This window comes from Falco peregrinus, chromosome 4, assembly GCF_023634155.1.
Source record: "Falco peregrinus isolate bFalPer1 chromosome 4, bFalPer1.pri, whole genome shotgun sequence".
NCBI lineage: Eukaryota > Metazoa > Chordata > Aves > Falconiformes > Falconidae > Falco > Falco peregrinus.
In genome coordinates, this window is record NC_073724.1 from 42,016,171 (window position 1) to 42,037,181 (window position 21,011).

Genomic DNA, 21,011 nt, shown 5'->3' on the forward strand with positions numbered 1-21,011 from the left:
AGCAAACGTGGGGTGGTGGACAGATGCCCCAGGGTGTATGGGTGCCATTGGTGGAAGCCAGTGCTGCATGACCCATCCTGCACAGGAACTGCACACCTCTACTGTTTTTATCAACACACATCCCCTCACTCATCAGTCAGGGCTAAGCCTCTCAGCCACCCCTTCCAACACAGATTTCCTGTAATATACTGTCAAATTCCATGTTCTGTATGAAAGGCACATGGGACACAGCTTTTCTTGTATACTTTTGCTGTCTGGCCATTTTGTGCGGCAGAGGCTCTCTCTGCATGTGTGACTTATCAGCCCAGATGTCCGTCATTTGCAAACCCCTGGGTTTTTATAAAGAAAGAACTTTCTTCAAGGAAAAAGTAGCTGGATTGCAAAGGTTGCTATATACAGACTCAGAGTACCTTGTTCAGTAAATCTGTACTTTTATTCTTCTGCTTCCTGTTAAAACCCACCATGCCAAGCGAATCAGTGAATCGTAGACATGGTGCATACCTGGAGATGGAGAAGTCATTCTACTGCTGCTTCTGTTGGTCAAGCCCTGTTCCTTCCATGAGCACACCAGGTATAAGCATCCCCTTCCCTTTCTCTCTTGCTGACACCAAGCTGTCCTGGCTGTGGCTCTCAAGTTTCACATGATGAGAAGCATGTCGCACCCCTGTGACTATCACTGTTTGCTTTCTAAGCTGTGATGTACTAAAGCACCTCAAGATGCTATTTCTGTGTGAGCAACTGGAAGTAACTGTAAAGCGATGTGTTGCCTTAACAAAAATGCAGGCATCTGAGCTCTACTGCTTCACTTCTACACAGGGGTAACCCCATGGAACTCATCATGGCTGATATTTGATGTGTACCGCAGATGGAAAATGCTGTAGTTTTTTTCAATGCTGTAACTCTCCTGTTGTATTCATTACCTAAGGATGTCATCAAAATCACTGTTGTGTTACAAAGGTGTCAGTGAACAGGCAATCCACCTGATATGTCAGAACCGATGATGTTTCCCTGATACAGCAAATAAATTGCCAAGCAAGTGTTGTCTTCATTTACATCACTTTTACCCCAACGTAATTCCATTAATTTGACAATTACAAGAGGGGTGTGGATCTCCTGGGAGGAAGCTCACCTTTACCATTCTTGAAATTGATGACATGGGTTTCCAGCAGCTTAACAGTGATTGTTCAGCAAAAATTAGATCTATGCAGGGCTGATGAAACTGCACGCACCAGAGTCATTAACAACAAGCAACCGAGTCTTGTTTACATCATTTCAGAGTCTGTTTAGAATTGGAAACCCATTAATGTATGAAAAGATTCTCTGAGGAAAGAGAGTGTTAGACTTTCTACCCTTCTCCAGTCTCTAGCCTGAGTAGGGACTGCCGCGGCAAAAAATGTTGGGATATCTCCAGTCTATTCCTTGCTCAGTGGCAGAGAGGAGATAGGCTCAGAGGAAGGTCTGACCCTGACCTCTTGTCCTGTGCCCCTTGCAACACCATGCAAGGGACGTTTTTGCCTTGCCTTTTGACAGTGTGACCATATCTCTTGTATTCATTTTCATGTCCCTTGGGTCTGAAAAGAAGTTGGGATTTTCTGCTTACCGTTAAAAATTTGTAGATCACTTTAAAGCTTTTATCCTAGAAAAATGCTCTCTAGGAGCAAAATACATTGGTAGATCTTGTGTGATTTGCATGTAGTTTATACGTCTGATGCGAATTGAAAAACTTTGAAGTTTGAATAGGGAAACCTCTGGTCTGCACTGTAGGTTTGGCTGATAGAAAGCCCTTCTGTGCTTCAAAGCTTTTCTAAGAAGTCAATAATTTTGAGTTAATTAGGGTTAGGAGCTGTTTCACTGTTTGAATTTGTGATAGCAGAGAGTTAAAGCTTTGCTTACGAAGTCTCTCACCTGGAAATACACACAAAGCTGTTCAGTGTTAATTCCCAAGTTTGCTTTAAAGTTTTTGGGTAAACCTCTTCTCTCAATCCACATGAAAAAGCTCTTCCAGGTCTTTATTTGCCTTCCTTTCACAGCAGTTTGTCTAGGCTTGGTGGGGATTGTGCTGCCTTTGCTATCAAATCTGCAGGAAGACTGTTAAAACACTTTCTACTTGTGTGCCAGCTCTTCAGGATGGTTGCTAACAGAGGGCTGGAGGTTCAAATGTAACAGCAGTATGGATATGATGTTAAGGGTTTACAGATGACTTCTGACAGAATTCTGAGAGTATTAAGGGAGGTTCACTGCTTTCAAGTTGAAAAAAAGCATCCAAGACAGTCACCTGAGCTAGATGATGTTGTCCTGGTTAAGTTTATTCTTGACGTTTTCACTAGCCCTGTAAGAATTTTACATCTTCTTTAAAGATCTGCAGTTGTTCTTTATTATTATGGAGAAGACACAAAAACACACTAGGACACAAAAAGGAAAATGTATCCTGGGGTCATGTGAGCAAGCCCACTTCTCTATGCCATCTAAAGGGTTAATCAGAATGTCTTGGGCCTCTAAAACTGATATGATACCATTTGTCTTTCCCAGGCCTGCCATTTTGGGCTGTAGAAAAGCAGATCTCACCCCCACCGTATGAGACTGAAGGAAACCACCTGGCCACTTCCAGCTGGTGTCCTTCGCTCCACCAGGAGTCTATGGGACTGTAGCCCATGTCTTGCTGCTGGAGGCTGCAGTCCAAGGTTTCCTGGTGGCTGAGAGCCCAGCCTCGTACTGCAGCCCCCAGACCTTGCCAAGCCATGGCTCCAGTGCCACTAGGCTTACCTACCAGTTGTAACTGTTTGGGCAGCAAGCAAATTCATTTTTCTCCTATGAGATGTCCTGCCCCAGGGTGCTCCCTTGGATGGGTTGGAGCTCCTGGCTGGAACCTAGCATCTCCCACTGACTGACTGGAGGCATCTGTCCTGCCCCACCACATGAGAGGCTGTTCCCCGTTGTCTTTTGATCAGATGTGCCAGAGGCACTGTGGGTGAACAGAAGATGAGACAGAGCTGGGGACCACATCAGCCACGAGTCACGCTGGGTATATTTGAGGTGGTTGAGCTCCCCTCACCTACATATCTTGGGGGCAGTCGGGGGCATGTTCAGCTCTTCACAAAACATTTGTCCTACAGTAAGGCAGGGGAATAAACTGTGGGCACACTGCCTTATCAGCCTTAGTCTTTTCATTCAGGATGAAATAGCTAAATGTCTAAATGTTCTTTTCTAAGAGGCAGCTGATTTCGGCAAAAATTTACTGGAAGTCTGGCCCAGAAACGTTAAGTCGCTTTCAAAGATGTTGCAAAGTGAATGGTTTGTCTGCAAATTAAGACCATTTATAGTTGTAATATCCACTACTAGTTCTTAAGATACTTGAATGGCATTTCAAGGCTAGAGCTTAGGATTTTGTTAGGATGTAGAACATTCCTTCTCTGTTTGCCTTTTTATTTAAATAATCTCTGAATGAGATATTAAGGTCTTGTCTACTGGAAAAAATGTGGTGAAATATTTTATATCAGAAAACCAAAGGAGGCAGCTTCATGCAGACATGACTATGTGACATTAGAGTCTTTTATTGATTTCACTTATGCCTCTTGGGAATAGCTCACATTTAAAGTTACATCTAAAAGGTCATTTTTATATTGGAATAGGGATATTTACATAGGGAAGAGATGATGGTGTAACTGCACCAGGTATGTTATAGGTAACTGCTACCACTTTGATAAGTAGACAAGGTCTTTGAGATTGCATGAACGAGTAATTCTAGATCTAAATCTTGGCCCCAAATCATGCTTGAGGCTTATTCGTACACATCAGGGTTTAAGCCCTCAGCTGGGGTAAGCTGATGCCACTGTATTGATTTTTGAAAAGCTAAACCAATTTACAGCAGATGAGAAACTGCTCCAGATTTCCCAGCTGCCCTATCAAAAGTCTTCTCAGAGCATTGACTGAGGGAAAAAAGGTCTCAGCCTGATTTCAAAGAACATAATAGACTTTTAATTTAATTGACTTAATTTTATTGGCAACTATTGTATGATGAAATGAAAACCAATGATCTGGTTGAACAAGAAAAGGTTAGATGGGAGTAACCCATCAGCAAATATCAGGGCATCATCCTGTTGTCCTCATTTAATAAAAGAACGGGTCAGTAGGTATAATCATAAACATTTTTGCATTTTAGTGAAGATTTATTTGACATTACTAGCAGAGAGATGGATTCTTGGAAAAGCTAATGATGAAATAGTCTAGCAGATGAGAAGCTAGATCCTTTATCTGGCATAAAATCACACAGCTGTACAGACTGACCTCTTTTAATTTCACCTTTTATAGCAGTTGAGTTGAGCTATTATTTTGGACTGCTGTGCGATATTTGGTATTTTTTAACTTTTCTTTGAGGTTTGTTTTTTTTTTTACTTACAGCTTCTCTTGCCTGTCTCTAATGTCCTAAGCAATCTCTGCGTAGATCTAACTGGATATACAGTATACCTGAGAGACAAAGACTCAGAGAGGGAGATGAGTTTCTTATCAGGGTGTATTCCAGGGTAAAACTTCAGGTCCAACATTTAAGAACATTTAGCACTGAAATGTGTTGGTGCTCAGGACAGCACAGGACACAGCTTGCTAACCACCTTGGCCATCCCTTGGCCTGCCAGCAAGCACAGCTGCTGCCAGGATCTCCATAAGCATGTCATTGTATCGCATGGTTGGGGCCACCATCCCTTCCTCCACACCAGGTCTTCCACCTCCCTCCCAGCCCTGGGCATTGCCAACCTCTGCCGATTTGGCACTGTGCTTGCTGGCTCCTGAGAGCCAACAGGGCCTGCCTTAACACACTGTGATGGCTTGGCCATTGAAGGTGGGTGACGTGGCTGGACACGGGGCTATGTGGAGTGGGCCAACAAAGCAGGTTATCTGCAGCCTCGCAGGCCCAGGAGAGCAGGCAATGGGTGGGCTGCTTTGGAAACCTGCCCACCACACGTAAGGTCTTGTCTGAAGAAGCAGGTTCTTCTCATGCCTGCTCCGTGCACCACATACCAAATGGTCCTATTTTACATGCTGTGCAACCAAGCTTTCAGCTGTCTGGGGCTTGCTGGAAGTCCAGCCAAACAGGATTTAAGAGCAACAATAAAATCTCATCCAAGGACAGGAGTACCCTGAGGGATAGAACAAATATCATCCAGTGCAAAATGAGCAAATTCAGAGTAGATGTAGGGAAACTAGATGTGATTCCTCCCTTTATTTTTTGCTCATATAACTTGCTAGCGGTGGGTGTCACTTGCAGGAGAAAAGTAGTTTTTAACAGAAAGCTGTCAGACCAACTTTGAAAAAAAGCTTTTCTGAATCAGTACCTGCAAATAAATAATTAATATATGTATATATGAACTAAAAGTTTAGCGTTTTCTTCATTTTAGCTGTCCTTGGTTAGAACTAAGTACTCCAGGAGTGCAGCTTTTTTTTGTGTTTACATGTGCTGGGGTTTGATTTGGCCCTGTAGGTGCAAGGCCTGTAGACTCAGGCTTCTTGCAAAGACTTCTACTCAGCCTTCTCGTGAAGACGGGAGCAGCCACCCCGACCTGGAGCTCCATTGCTGGCAGCTGCCCGAGGGCTGCACTGCTCCCTTCACATGTAGAGACATGGCCGGCCAAATCCAGTATAAGCACCCCAGGCACACATGAAATCTCCGCCACCTTACACCACCGCCCCTACACTGGTCACCTCATTGCCTCCCCAGGGGTCACGTGTGCTGCCGCAGACCTCATAAGTGCAACCCTTTGTCCGTGTTTCTGAGAGATGGATTGGTCCCTGCCTCAGAAACCCTGGGTTGGGCTTTGCCATGCTCCAGACCAACTCCATCATTTTGTGCTAGTTTCTGTCCCCACATGCCTATCCCAGCTCTTCACTGAAGATTTCTGGTTCCATGGCAGAGGCAGCGGGAAGAGCTGCTTGTCCTCTGGCTGGGATGGTGAGTGTTACTGTTGTTTTATCAGGGATCCTTGTCCCTGTCAGAGTACCCCTACAGGTGTGCCACAAGGCATGCTGTGGTGGTTTCTGCTCTGATTTTCTTCCTTCCCCTGTCTCCAGCTCCCCTAAACTGCTCCAGCCTGGCTTTGTGCTTTCAAGGCACCATCCCCAGCCAAATCTAAGGGCAAAAAGGCACAGCCACTACTGATAATGCCAAGTATTACAAACAAGGCAGTCTAGTGACACTGTATCAGCTGGGCTGGACCACCATGGAGATGATCACACAGCAGCAATTTGGTTTTACAGTGGTCTTACCCTTTCTCTCAGTATGTTCCCCTTGGGTTTAATGAGCAGAGCCTTCATGGGCTTCACTGAGCGCGTGCTCATAGAGGGTTCACTGAAAAAGTCAGTGTTCATCCTCTGGTGCTGTGCCCAAGAGTGGGGAGAGGATGCCAGGGGCTCTGCTTTCGGGGAGAGTTGCTGGTGGCTCCCCTTGTCCCAGAGCAGAGGCAAGTTCAGGGCATGTAATCTCCTCCTGGGGGTGTGAGACTCCTAAGGGCAGAGTTATGTGATGCTAGGGTTGCCCCTCTATTATCACATTCCTGCAGGGTGAAGTCCTAACCACTGCAGAATATGCCTGCTGCTGTGAGACTAGGTGTCAGATGCTATAGTCCTCATGGAATAGCTGCCTTTCCAATGCAAAGTTGAAAACTAACCATTTTCACCTGAAAATCCAAACACTTTCTCCAAAGGAAACCCCAAACCCAACCCCTTCCTACCCCGTTTTAAATATTTTACTTTTCAGGTCTGCACTTTTCAACAACAAAAAGAAAAAGAGGTGATAAAACCCCAAGATTTTCCCAGGAAAAAGCATTCTTAATGAAATTTTTTGGTCTGGTCCATAACAGAACATCTTGCAGCTGACCTCCCTGTTTGAATGCCAGCAGCAGCTGGAGCCTGTGATGCAGGATGAGGCCTGCTTTGCCTGGCTCCCAGGGCTCTTGCCATCCGGCTGTGCACCACAAACTGTGCCTGGTGCAGGGTGGGCTCCACAGAGGAGGGCTGTTCCCTGTACTGCAGCTATTGCGGAGGAAAAGCAGCTTGTATCTTAACACGTTTCTCCTGGCAGTCATTTCAAAGGCTTCTCCTCTGAATCACGGCTGCAGGCACTGCCTACATTTCCTTTTTACAGAAATTGGCAGGTTGAGCTATGCAAAATTCCCTAATCCTGTTTATCTGCTGCCTCCTTCCCAAGAGGCACAAGGCTCCTGTGGCCTCTCCAAGGTTTCCTCTATGCCGTTACCGGAGTTATATTTGCCCGTTTGAAGGCCAAACGCAGGCACGGGGAGAGGAAGGCAACCTGGAGCCCTCGGCATGTCAGAATTCGGGATTTCAGCATGCAGTAAGGCAGGCAAGTGCCGTGGTACTGTGTCCCTTTAGCCTTTCCTGGAATAATAAACTCCACAGCAAATTACTTGTGTCCAGAGCAGGTGTTTGGCACATAAAAATAATCCATTGCCCAGGGTTACAGGTAGCAAAATGATGACCTTAAGGGTCTTCTCCCTACCACCCTGCGGTCCTGAAGGAGGGTGGGGTGAGGATGCAGGCAGGGGAGCCTGGGTTACCTGTCTTCTGGGCCAAAATCTTGATCTCAGTGCCCTGAGCCACTCAATGAAGGTTGGCTGCTCTGTGCAGCTGAACTTTATAGGCCCAAGGGTAAGGAGAAAATAAATCATCTCTGTCCTTAAACTTTGCACAGTGAAATTCACTTCTGTGCTTGCCAAGAAGGAGCATTGGTCTGATCCTTAGAGTTTCTGCTCAAGGCCAGCTGGGCTATACCAGGGTGCCCGTGGGGGATAGAGGACAAACTGGGGAGCTGACCAGCTTCTGAGGTGGGGTGGTGGCAGTGGGACAGGTTGCAAAGGTATGAAGCGAGGTGCTACCAGGGTGAAGGAAGAAGAGCTTGGGCAAGGGTAGCATGAAGGAGGTGGAGAGAGGAAGCATCTCACTTTTGGGGAATGGCCGAAGCCCTGTGCCACCAGGAGTGATGCTCATCTCCTCAGCTGGACCACAGAGTGCTGAACCTCCATGTGGCTGCTGTGGACAAAGGCATGTGAAAGCCCTTGGAGCACTCATGTCTCACCTCTCTTCCCTGCTGGGCCACAGAGGGTCCATGCAGCCATCCCTTACTCCACAATGACTGCGGCAGGAGTCTGGGTGGTGAACTTCGAGGTCCGAATCCTGCTGATGAGGGGTGTGAAGGCTGGTGCACCACCACAGGGCACTCCCGGAACAGGGTTGGTGGCACACACACATGCACATGGTGCTCAGCGAGTGTTAGGGCCAAAATCTTGACTTCGCAACCTTAGTGGTGTTTTAGCAAAGTTTGTGTGTGGGTATTGACTAAGCTGGGATCCTGTCTGGATATGATTCACCTTCCTTCCCCCTCAAGTGAGGTACGTTTGGGAACCTATCACCAGGCTGGCAACAGCTCTGTGAAACACTGGCTGTCTTATTGTGGAACTAGGGAGGCCACCTCAAGTACATTTCTAAAATCAGCCTCTTTCTGTTATTTACGACATTATTTTACGTAAGAAGCGTTGCTCGTGAGCCTGTTCTCTAGGATGACATACTGAAGGACCATATGTCATGGTTTGGACTGCCAACACATCAACATTGCAATCGTTTGCAGACTGTTTTGTTTTTCTTTGATTTGGGAATCTGTGTAATTAGCTCCCCAGAACAGCCGGGGAAAGGAAACGCAGTCTGTTATTTAGGCAGAATTAACATCCTTGTTCTCTGTATTGTGATCCCTAGTTTCCTAGTGCTGGTGCCAGAGCAGTGGAGAGATCAGTGCTGAGACATTCATTCCCTGAACATACTTTCATTGCAAAACTATTTCTGCTCCTTTGCTAGGCTATCCCAAGAACCCATGGACTGGGACAAGACATGCTGATGCTGTAATTAGTAAATACCCACTGCAAGTGACAGCTAAAGATTTATAGCTGCCATCAGAGGTTTCAGCAAGAGGAAAAGCACCAAAGCACTTACAGTCACCACCAGCACAACAGTTTTCTGTTGTTTACTGCATTTTTCTCCACCCTCCCAGCAGGGCCCAGCTATCATTTCCTTTGTGCTGCAGATCTGGTAAATAATTCTATACTGACCTGTTGTGGCAGAAGTCATGTATGAATGTGCCGGTGGGGAAAGAGTTATGTTATTTTAGTAGGTTAACAAGCCCGTATAGGCTTCTTTGCTGTCAGCATTTGGCCTTCTACCAAGCATATGATTGTTCTGTTATGCTTTCTGTTCCTATTCCGGTGGTTTATGCAGGTTGGTGTTAGCACTGCCTATAGACAGCCAAAAAGCAGGAGAAGAGCACCCATGCTGAATGGCCTCCCACTCACTTCTAGATGGGTGCCTCACACTTGTCCTTTGGAGGCAGGAAAGAGCTCTGCCCCCTGGTAGAAAGGGCAGGCAGGTGCCTGCAGGTGGGTGGTTAGGGGCTAGAGCAGTGCTCCCCCAATTTTAGCACGAGCACTGACCATACCTGAGGGTATAATCTGAAATCTGTGATGCACATGCACGCAAAAGGAGAGCTTGTTTTGTGCTGTTGCAAGTAGCATGTCTCCCAAACACATTACCAGCGAGGCAACATGTCTAGTGCTTGATTGGCATTGATGCCTAAGATGATATGAGCTTGGCCAGAGATGTTACTGTGTTTGGACACCTCTCTCATCCTCTTTCTTCCTCACCCCTGCAGAGGCATGTGCACACATGGATCCTCTCTTGCTTGGTAAATGGTGAGTTTATACTGGTCTCTCAAATAGGATAAATTCTCTTCTCTGCTCAGCCAGGGCAACTCATATAGGAATGAAATTGTCATTGATATCATTGCCTCTCAGTAAATTTAATCAAAATTGTCCAATAAGTTCAAAAGTTATTAAAGTCAGGGGAAGGGGATCAGAGTGCGTTGTTTCCATAGGAAAACAGGCAGAAAGGGGGGATGTGTATTATAGAAGAAGAATGGAAATTACTATTTGCAGTCTTAGCATGCTATCTCCCTGTCTGTTTTCCTCTCTTCCACGTGTAAAACAAATATTTTAACTGATTATCATTTCTTTGCATTTACTCTTTCTGCTCCCTTGGCCAGCTCCACAGGCAGCATAGACAGCCTCCTCGGGTCATTTTGAACGCCTTACTCTTCTCAACTGCTCCTCCTTGGGACACCTGGCCTTGCTGTCCTGGGACGGATGTGCTTGGCTCCTTGGCTACAAATGCAGCACAGTTAGAGCAGGAGTAGCTTGCCAGGTACTAACTCATGCCTTGTGGCTCACACTGTGCAAGCCGTGCTCTTCCAGTGACCCTCTTGTCCTGCTGAAAGGCTGTGCAGACCTGTCTGATGGTTTGACATAGTGCTGGGCCTGATAACAGGAGGTGTAGCCAAAGTTAGGTCTGCTGGATGTGCTGGAACGTGTTCCACCCTGGGATCTGCCTGCCTTGGCTGGAGTAGCTGGCCTGTAGCTGACCCTCAAATTTGTGGCATTTCAGCCAGGGGGGTGAATTTTGACAATGCTTCTGTAGATTTAATATCATTTTGGCCTTGCTCCCACTGATGTTGTGGCCATAGCTCTGGATATCAGCTGGTCCCAGCCTCTTCTTTTGCTCATCTTCTTTCTGCTGCGTTTTGCCTTGCTCTCCTCAGCCCTGGCTTGTGGGCTTTGCTTTCTCTGGGGAAAAGCTCAACAAACTGCTTCTGCCTTTGGTTACACCTAGCTCCATTCTTCTCCCTTGCATTACCTAGTCGGGTTCATAATCTTGAGGTGTTTCAAACTTGAAGGTATTTTTTTGTCATTTAGTCCTCTTTCCAGAGGTGTTTTTTGAGAGCTTGAGGCAGTTATCCTTACTGCTTAGTATTAGTCTCTCCCTTGGTCACCATCCCAGTTTTGGTCCATTTCTTTTCCATTTGGCTGCCACTTGACCATACAAAAATATTGGTTAGCTGTAGTGTATAACCATGCAGGAATTTGACTCCTAAAAGGGCTTCAGAGAGAATTGGACTAGAGGTTCATTGGGAACTCAGTTGATCAGTGTAACAGAAACAGGAATTATTTGCTGTGACTTAGCAGATGGCATTGTGTTTGTAAATTGGGTGAAAGGCAAGAAAAGCTGGTGATGCACTAATTTGTTTGATCAGAATCTGCTTGGAAGGTAAAGAGGTTTTGGTAAAATTTTTGTGAACAAGGCTGCTATTAACATCTATTTATGGGTCACTGTGACCCTAAAGGTTTCTGATAAGACCTTTGCAAAGTCTTCGTGATTCTGAGAACATACATGTAAATGAATTGATATTTCCCCCAATGATAAAAGGGCAACTCCAACATGTTGCAGAATATTTGCAAATGACTGTAGAAAATTGATATTTGGGGTCATAAAAGGGCATGCTTGAGAGATTGTTTCTGGGGCTTTTCCCAGGGTGAGACTCTTGGTCTGCCAAGCAAAGGAGTCTGTGAGCATGGACCAGATAACAACTCGCTAACAAGGTTTGTCTTGTAAAAAGGGCCCTTTGAGTTAGTGGTTAAAATGCTCTGTCTTCCCTTGACTTCTGCTGGAGGAAGTCTGTGAGTTTCTGTATTAATTTTTATCTGCATGTCAAGAATTTAGCCTAGAAAGCATAACTGGACTGCATTAATTAAGCTTTATCTAATCTCCAGCTAAACCGACAGTCAACAAACAAACAGAACTTTCTCAGGATGGATATGCCTCGCATTTACATGATTCACAGCACAGTTTCACCTTCTGGGCAGAAAGGTGTTCCCCAGGAATTTTGTGGTGCACTTTCTAGGAGGAATGAACCCCCTCCTTACAACTTATTTGTGTCAACCATAAAATCTCCCAGGAAATGTCGGTGCCAGAAGAGGTCTGTTTGGACAGCATGGCATCCTTCAAGCATCCACAGGGTCTGACACATGAAGTAAAGTGCTTATTTTGTATTTTTAAATAAGTGCTTATTTTGTATTTTTGTATTTCCCTCCTTGCTGCATCCACTTGCACAACCTAGTGCCTCTTTGAGGAGGGTTTGGATTTCCATTTCCATCATAACCAAGCTGGAAAATATTACTGAAACCTGTGTCTTCCACAGCGTTGTTCACACAGAATTGTGGGTACATCCCTAGGACTGATCAAGACTGGAGTTTGCTATGTTGCCAGCAACATAAGCCAGACGGGCATTCTGAAATAAAATTGAATGAAAACCAAGAAATGATGTAGTGACTATATATATATATGGTATATGTACAGTGGGTGCCTATGCATGAGTTTCCAAGGGATATCAGGCTGCTAACACAATTGTTTTAGTTTAAAGCTAAACCCACTATGACATTATGTTTTCACAACAGGGTTCTTAGGCTTTTTTTCTCTCTGAGGCAATCTCACTGTTATTCACATCTAAACATGAATATCCCATTCCAGCCTGAATTTAATTCAGAGGGAGAGTTGTGAAAGATCTGGTTAACTCAGGTCTTCTCATTGTCTCTGAGTTTCAGTGAGGCAAAGGCACCTGGTCTTCCCCTGGCTCTAGAACTAGAACCGAGCAGCCCTGCTCCAGGAAGAGGGACAGAGAGAAAATTAAATAAAAGAAATGTGCACTAGTAAGGCCCATGGGTGCTAAGAGAGCTATGAGGGAACCTGAAACCATAAATGAAAATTTCTTCCAGGCTCAGCAGGAGGTACATCATCTCCTTTCAATGTGTTTTCACCCTTGAAACCTTCCATGGGAAGAAATGCAAAAGGGAAAACCTTTTCACTTGCACATGATAGGATGCCAGCAAGTGGCAGCAGCTCCCTGCCTGACAAAGAGACTGTCCACATGTCACATCAGCTGCCTGCTCTGTTGTTTATCGGAAAAAACAGTGAGACAAAACAATGTAGACATCACAAGCTTTTCTGACACTGCCGGAGTAGCTTAGCCTGGGAATGACTTGAGGGGCTGCAAGAGGTGAACTGGAAGCTAGGGGAAGAGTCCTGCTCCCATCCCATTTTGGAGAGATCCAAGAGGGCCCAGCAGCATGGAGGAAAGGAGAAATGTGGGGTTTAGGAAATAAGGAATTCCTTTTTTTTGCAGGAGGAGCTCCCATTGCTATTCTGGTTTTTGTGTCTTCAATCATCAAATGCAGCTTTTGTCTTTTGATAGAGCAAGGAGGAAAGCATTGTACAATAGCTGTTCTGACAGCCCGGCACACCCCGCTTCAGTGCTTTAAAGCTTTCTTTGTGCTGAATTTGTTCTTATAGTGCTAATGACCAGGTTGCCATAAATAGGCACTAAATAGGTCTGGATACAGTAAAGAAAAGTAAAGGTCAATGTTAGCTCTTACTTTGTATTTTAGATTTCTCTATCAAAGAACTTCACAAGGAAGGGGAAAGTGCATTTTCAACTTGGGCTTCCTTTTAGATACAGAAGAGGAAACTGAGGCATGAAAAGGTTGCTTCTCAGAGCAGAATAGGGATGAGAATGGATGTGGACTCTGCCTGACGTCCTGCAGGGTTTCTGCTAAACAGCAGGTCATCACCGTACAGGTCAAAATTAACTCCCCATTGAAACCAAAGGTAAAACTGCTGTTGACTTCAATAGAGGCAGGACTTCACCTGAAGTCCTAGAGCAGCCCAAGCAGTCTAAGCGTTGAGCCAAGTATCAGTCTTGATGTCCAGTATGGGGAAGGCAGATGTATTTTGGGTGCTGGGGTGCAGGTGCTTTACTGGCCACAGTGGCTGCATGAAGAAAGATGAAAGGGGATGTGGAAGGTGGTTGTGTGTGAAAGTAGAGGCTAGATCGTGTGGCCCTTATAGAGCTGGTATCTCATTTTAGCATCCCAGCATCTGACAATGTGTCTCCTTGATGGCTTGGTCACTCACTGAGCCTGGCACTCTGCCAGAGCATCACCCTTTGCATGGGTGCCAAATGGGTGAGAAACATGCCCTTGTAAGAAGTGTCCTCCCTCTCTGCCTCACTGACTAACAGATGCACATGACTGTGTTGCACCTTGTGTGGGGAAGCAAACCATGGGTCATTTGTAAAGGTGGGCAGTATGGGTGGTTTAGTGGCTACATTTCCTTTACCTGCCCTAAGGCAGACTTTGAGTGTTACAGCTTGAGCACTGAACCACACCACTCCGTGAATGTACCAGACCTCATGGTTAGCCACAAAAGCCCTGTTATGTCCCAAAAACTAGGCGAATCTAGAATGTGTTCTCTTTCCAACCTGCTGCAGCAGCGAGACCATCAGGTCTACAAGCATCCAAGCTGGTAGGCATTTTAATAAATGGGGATAAGCCAGAGCCTAGCTTGGATGCAATCCCTTAGTAAGACTCTGATGGTACGAAACTAACAAATTAAGCAGGGTGGAGTCCCTTTAAGGGGGAATATATAATGCTGTGTACTGGTGGTCGGATGGGTAGGAGAGGGAGGCACAGTGTGGCACCACCGGGGGACATGTGCTCAGCTCCCGGTGGCCATCACTGCTGCGGGTGCTACAGGGTGCCTGGATACCTCATGCAAAATCAAGCACAGTTCCTGCCTAAGAAGGTTGGTTTTCACTTCAAGATTGTGCGAGACCATTCTGGGTTCACAATGCTGGCCCACACCCCACAGCCACACTTTGGGGACCACATTGCCCACCATTCCCCAGGGGTTTGTGGGGCTGGGCAGAAACCAGCCTGGCTGCTGTTGCAAAGGGGTTAATGGATGGGCAAGGGATGGAGCCATCTCATGGAGAGCTGGTGCCTGCAAGGGCACAGATCGCTGCTTTATGACACGGTGGCACACAGTAATTTGTGCCAGGTAAGGAAGACACAGATGTGACTGGTTATATCCACAGGCGCATTGCCAGACATTGCCGGTATCTGCCAGCTCCTGTGGGTTTACATTTAGCTTGCAGCAGCTTAGGAAATACTGCAAAAGGAAGCAAGAAAGGAAGAAGTTGTCCTGCAAGGGAGTCCGTCAGCTGCAGTTGTCCTAAGAGGGTCGAGTTCATTCCTGGGCAGCTCTCGGCAGCCACTTCAGTTCACGTAGGTCTGGTGTTTGTGAAACACCCTGTACCGGTGACCAGACCCAGAGTGACCTGGTCCTCTTCTCTTTCTAGAACCAAGCCCTCCCTTTCGACTCCTTTATTTTTCGCTACTGCCTGTGCTTGCTCAGAACTTCCCTGCTAGGGATCAGCTGCTGTCAGGGGCTTGGGTGGCATTTGCCCACAGCCCTGCGGGAAGCTGAGCATGAGCAGGCATTTTCCAGAACAAGGCAGCCAGTGCCGGGTATAGAAACTGCTTTCCAAGTGGGGCAGGCTGGGTTGGAGCCCAGCATATGACCTTTTCTGCATGGCATGCTCCCATGTAATGTGACCTGATGTCATTCTGCTGCCACGAGGTGTTGCGACAGGGCTTGCTGGCCTTTGCATCATGCAGGCAGGACATTGCATTCCTCCCCTTGATTGAGGGACCACTGGTAAACCACACAGGATGCCAACCGAATTTTGCTATTTTTCATTTTATGTTGCTTAGGATGAAAGTATTTGACCTTAAATTACTCTTCTTTTTGAAAAGGCAGCTTGTTTTATAGGAAAGAGGATTTGATTCTTAGGTTTTGGAGAAAATCTGATATGAATCTGCCCATTGTTTGATGCTGCCCATCCTTCCCATCCAAACAAGGAAACTACTGTAGTGGCTGGCATTAGGCGTCTGTCATTCAGGTAGGGAGTCTGAACCGTGCTCTCTGCTCTCTGCCTGTTTCAAGCAGCAATCCAGGAGCAGGGATACTTCTGTTTGTAGTGCAATGCAGGCTGTGTACCCACTGTAAATTAAGTTTACCGCACACAGGTAAACAGCTCTGTTCTTTAACACACCAGCTCAAGTGGGAGACAAGTGTGAAGTGCTTGCGTTGAGATGAGATCACTTCTTTTACACTATCTCACTTCATCCTAATCCTAATCATCCTGGTTTGAGCCTGCTAGTCTGTGGAGAGGGTGAAACGCAGAGGTAGAAAAATCAGCTCTGACTTCCACTGCAAAAATCAGCTCCCTGGCTTCCCATCTTCAGCAGACTTCTTGCTACCTGTGCAAAATGTAACATATCTTCCTCCCAATTCCTCTACCTGCACTGTGGACTGTAACACGACAGGTTTCTTTTGCTTTGGGCATTACAGAAACAAGATGGAAATGACAGGGATCTTTGATAGAAACGTAAAGATGGGAATATCCAGAAAAGGGACAGAGTAAGTTAAAATTCAAAACCGCCTTCCAGAGAATTGCACTCAAGAATTTAGAATTTGTAGTTGTTCCAGTCAAAGATAAGTTTGTGGGCTCAATAAAAAAGAAAAATAGGGGCCAGCTGAATAAAATAACATGACTTTTGGAATCTGGATGGTCAAATGATAGTATTCAGTGTTAGTATTCTGATCTAAAAGAAATCAAGTAATAAAATGCTCTTTTTACTTAGATGGATGATTTCTACTATTTACATGTCTTACTTTTCAAAGTCAGCACAACTGTTGGGAAAACAATTGTATTTTTTAATTTTTGCTTCACATCGTGTAAATTCTATCATCTGCAGCTTTTTAGTTATTGGTGCCAATGATGGATCTGTAAGCAACCTGGCTTGAATCTGGGAATGCAGGCAGAGTTTGCAACAGTAGCACTTTAGAAGACCTTCCTTATGACCTGATGCAATTAGCCATGGTCTCACTGAGAGACTTACGGTGCACATAGCATCCCCTCTGAGTACAGCTGCAATGAAGAAGCAGAAATTTCTGAGACAGCACAAACTTACAAACCCTTCCACAAAATTATCAAATGACAACAGGTTGAAAGTATGTAATGAGAAGCACGGGTTCACTGACTAAGCATCCCTAAAGGGACTGATGCTTAATCCTTTCATAGATGGTGCCCTCTCACCCCGCTCTGAAGGAGGAGGAGGCAGATGTGCTCTAGAGAAATGACATAATTAAGAGTAAGGTTGATCTGCTGCTAAATGTGAGTAATATGGAGTCTGCCTTCTTACTGACCTGCCTAAGGCAGGCCAGTCTATCAATCAGGGCACTCCACATAGCCCTTGATTTGTCCCTGCCTCCTTGTCCCCACTCCTCTCTTTTGGGAGGGCAGCAAGGGCTTCTACTTAGCACGTGGCAGTAAAAGCTCACAGTTTCAAGGCAGTAGGGGCTGATAATCTCAAGTGTTGCTTTGGGTCCCATGCCAGCTCTGCACTCCTCTGTTCTTACACACGCTGAGAGGTCTTAGGAGATACCTTCACTTCCATATAGCTGCAATACTGAAGTCAACTCTAAAAAAACAATCAGAGTAAGGAGTTAGAAGAGAAGTTTGTTGTAAATCACTGCACAAACTATTGTCCACTTGGATGCAACAACCAATTCCTGCTGCTAGAGAGAGTACTAGGTACAGCCTAGGCTGAAAGGGATGCAGCATAGCTAGATACAGGAAGACTAAAGCCATCGTTGGTCATCTTTGTAAATCTTTCCTTGGAAGAAATCGTGGGAGTAAGAATTAAGTTCCTGTGCATATGCAAGCCCATTTCCCTCATGGTTAGCAGCTCTGGCTATCACAACTCTGCAGCAGGACATGCATGTGAGTATATAAAGGTAACCCTGAAGGCTTGCCATCTAGACAGCACATGCACAGATAGCAGGGAAGAGGGGACAGTATGAGTACCAAAGTCCTGCACAGGTTTGTACAATCCATGCTAAGAAGCTTCTGTTAGTGTTTCACTGATATTTCTATCCAGGCTAGGTCGTGCGTGTGCCTCCATACCATCACACCGCCAGACTGCACTTACAGGCATCACCCTGGTATCTCCCTGGAATCTCCCTGGCATCACCTCTGCATCACCCCTACATCACCCTGGCATCCCAGGGACTGCAGATGACTGCGTTATCTCTCTGACTGCTGGGAACGTCCTGAGAGCTGAACAACTGGCAGCTGGTTTGGGATACTGTGAATTCCTCGTGCTAATGGCCTTTTCTGCCTCCCCCCTGCCCTGCCTCCCCCCTGCCACTGCCCTCTGTGCTCTTGCTCTGCAGCAAGGGGGCTACATAGCAGAGGAGGCATCATACAGATTTGTCTGGTGGTTTGTAATCAGAGGGGTGTGATGACCTCTCACATTCATCAGATGCTTGTTTTCAGCCTGGACCCATCTGTGATAATTTTTTTTTTCTTCCCTCCCTCTGTTCAGCTCAAGCTGCTTCGGGAGAAGTGGCACGTAGGCACATACGTCCCTGCACACACTATACTTGTATAAACTCCATCAGGAAGTCATCTGGCCAAACTTTCCAGAGCTCTGCTTTTAACTCTTCCCTAGGCAGGGTGTACTGGCAGCCTGGGGATTTTCAGGGAGCGTGAACATGTGCATTCATCCTCCTGTTCTGTTTATTGATTCCCACCACTCGCCTTCCTACAAGCCCCGAGCATGTGGCTGTGCAGCTTTTGCACCCATCCTACTCTGAGTTCCCATCAGAAAGAAGTCCCCTTCAGCTGCACACATGCGCACATCCACCCACAGGCACACACAGGGTTTTGCAGTAAAATGCTACCTTGGTTTTCCTGGGGAATGAAGCTGCAAAAGCCGATCACCAAAAAGTGCCACAGCAGAGACTGCCCTGGTGGGGCGGGAGGAAGCGCTGGTGAGGCAAGGCTGTTGGTGGGGGCAATTCTCCCTTGCGGTTGTTATTTCAGAAGTGTGTCCTTACCAGTCTTACAAGTAGCAAAGGAAGTTCTCACCGCCCTTCAAGTTTGCTGTGGTCAGGGAAAGATAAAAAAAACAGAACGCCAATCCCTTCGTAACTGACCCTGTCTTCATGGAAGATGTGTCTCACTCTATGTCCCACTGCACAGAGGCACGATTACACACCCACATAGGCACATCAGCGTGCACACAGACATTTCAAAGGGCTGAGAAAAACCCCGTGAGACTGTTCACATAAGAGAAAGGCTGCTCTTCCTCCCTGTGACATGTATGGATTACTAGTTCTCCCTGCAAAATAAGTTATCCCATTTTGTTGGTGCCTGTTAACTGCCCATTGCCAGTTTTCAGTAGCTCTTACAAGATTTGGGGGCCCATTGCACAGGAATGAATAAACAGATTTGCTGAAAATGTTATCCTCCGTAAGCAGGGATGGAGCAGGGATGGAGCAGGGATGTCTGAGCCCATTTGCTGTTTGGCCAGTGGTGCTGACCTTTTTTGCTCCAGCTTACCTTGGTGTGAATATGTAACATGTCACACCAGCAGATCTCTGCTGGAGAGGTACCACCAATGGTAATGGTGTCTCTCTTGACTTACATCACTGCAAAACAGCCCAGAATTTAACTGTTTATCCATGAAGCTGTTCACAGACATTCATCCCTGGTTTAGTGTGTATTCATTAATCTTGCCTAGCATTACAAAACCATGACATGGGGAAATAGATTCGGCATACAGGTCTTCTGGTCACACAGGTGTAAATCAGAAGAAGTAACTCCATTCAAGTTAATTCAGTTAGCCTGATATTAATTTTGCCTTCTCTATCAGATTTACAGGCATCTGTCTGAGATAGAGGGGGGTGCGTTTGCACTCAGCCTTGCTCAGACAGCTGTGGTATGGAAGGGGTTCAACTGCCAGAAGTTCCTGAAAATCCAGGGATTACTTTTACAGCAGACTTATCCACTGCAGAGATGTTTCTCCTCTCAAACAGCTGTTTGTGCACTGTAAACAGCAAAGGAGCCTCTGTTTCTGTCAGACTCCGACTGAAGTTCATGAGTTGCAAACCACGACTGCTCAACGATTGGAGCTGGAGGTCTTAATGGTGTTCCCCATCGCCTCCTCTCCTGCAGTGAGAGGAATCAGTCAAGCTCTCATGATCCCTCAAGGAGGTGGAGAATCTCTGAGAGCTGGGGAACATGCAGGCTTTTGACCATGCATGGTGTTTTCCTTTTCTCTTGATTTGTTTCTTCAGTTCTTTTGTTGACATGGGTTATTCCTCTGTGCCCTCAACTGGAGGATTGTAAGTGTAACTTTTGCCCCAAAATCTAGACTCAGTTCCCCCATCCTGACAATTCATTGTAGCCTGAGCTTTTGCATGGTGAGTGGGGCATATGCAGAGAGGTAGCCTTACAGAAGGGGTTCTCTGTGCATCTCAGTATTATGGTTAAGAGGCCTGGGATGGCATTCAACATCAAATAGTGTTTCTCTGTGCACATAATTCCCATCAGGGCATTAAAGAAGGAAGCTACCCCTTGTCCTGCTCAGTTCTTTGGTCTTCTGCCTCTCAGTGGCAGAAGACAGTGGGTTTCCTCAGAATGAACTGACCACAGAGACCCAGCTCCATGCATGCTGGTGTGAAGGTGGGCTTGCTCCATCTTTGCCAAGTGCTTCCCCAGCCTGGCTGGGGCTCTGCTTACTGAGGCTGTCCCCCTCAAACAGCAGTGGCAGATGGGGACTTGTCTCCTAAGGCACCTTACTGGTACTGCTGTGACACCACATAGCACTTGGACCTTTCTCCTGGGGGCAGTGGAGGGAAGGGAGGTGTAGCCTCCCTGGCACACAAACACCTGTAACACACTAGGAATGGTTGATGTTGTTCACCAAGGCCCTAACTGTTGCCTGATGGGCCAGAGCAAAGAAACTATTGAATGCCTAAATCATAACGCCTCCCGCCACCACCTTAGGTAAGCCAACACTTGTCCGCTAACAAGCCAAAGGTAGCAGAGGTTCACCTTCCAATTTTAATGGGCTTCAAATTAATTATGAATAAGTACTGAGTGTTGTTATCAAAATGTCCAGCAAAAGAGACAGCCTGGTACCCTTTGGGGAACTGGAGAAGCACTGAGAGTTGACAAGGGCACCTTGTGCGTCCCTTGTGCAGACCACCACCCAGGCAGCTCCAGGCTCTGATTTGCTTTACCCGTCTCAGAAGTCCCCATGATAGATCAGCACAAAGATAAATCCCTTCTTGCCAAGCTTTAAACACAACTCTAAAGCAGGAAGAAACTGGCTTATTTCTGCCTGGAACCCTATGTAAACTCATCCTTACGCTGCAGA

General features: G+C 46.2%; 1 protein-coding gene across 1 annotated transcript in view; it reads left to right on the top strand.

Moving 5' to 3' along the window:
• HSF2BP (heat shock transcription factor 2 binding protein) overlaps positions 1–9,678 on the top strand; it is an 85,236-nt gene extending 75,558 nt beyond the window's left edge. The window contains exon 9 of the mRNA XM_055801465.1: positions 8,857–9,678. The gene's annotated coding sequence lies outside the window, so the exon portion shown is untranslated. The remainder of the gene's footprint in view (positions 1–8,856) is intronic.
• Positions 9,679–21,011: the final 11,333 nt, after the last annotated feature.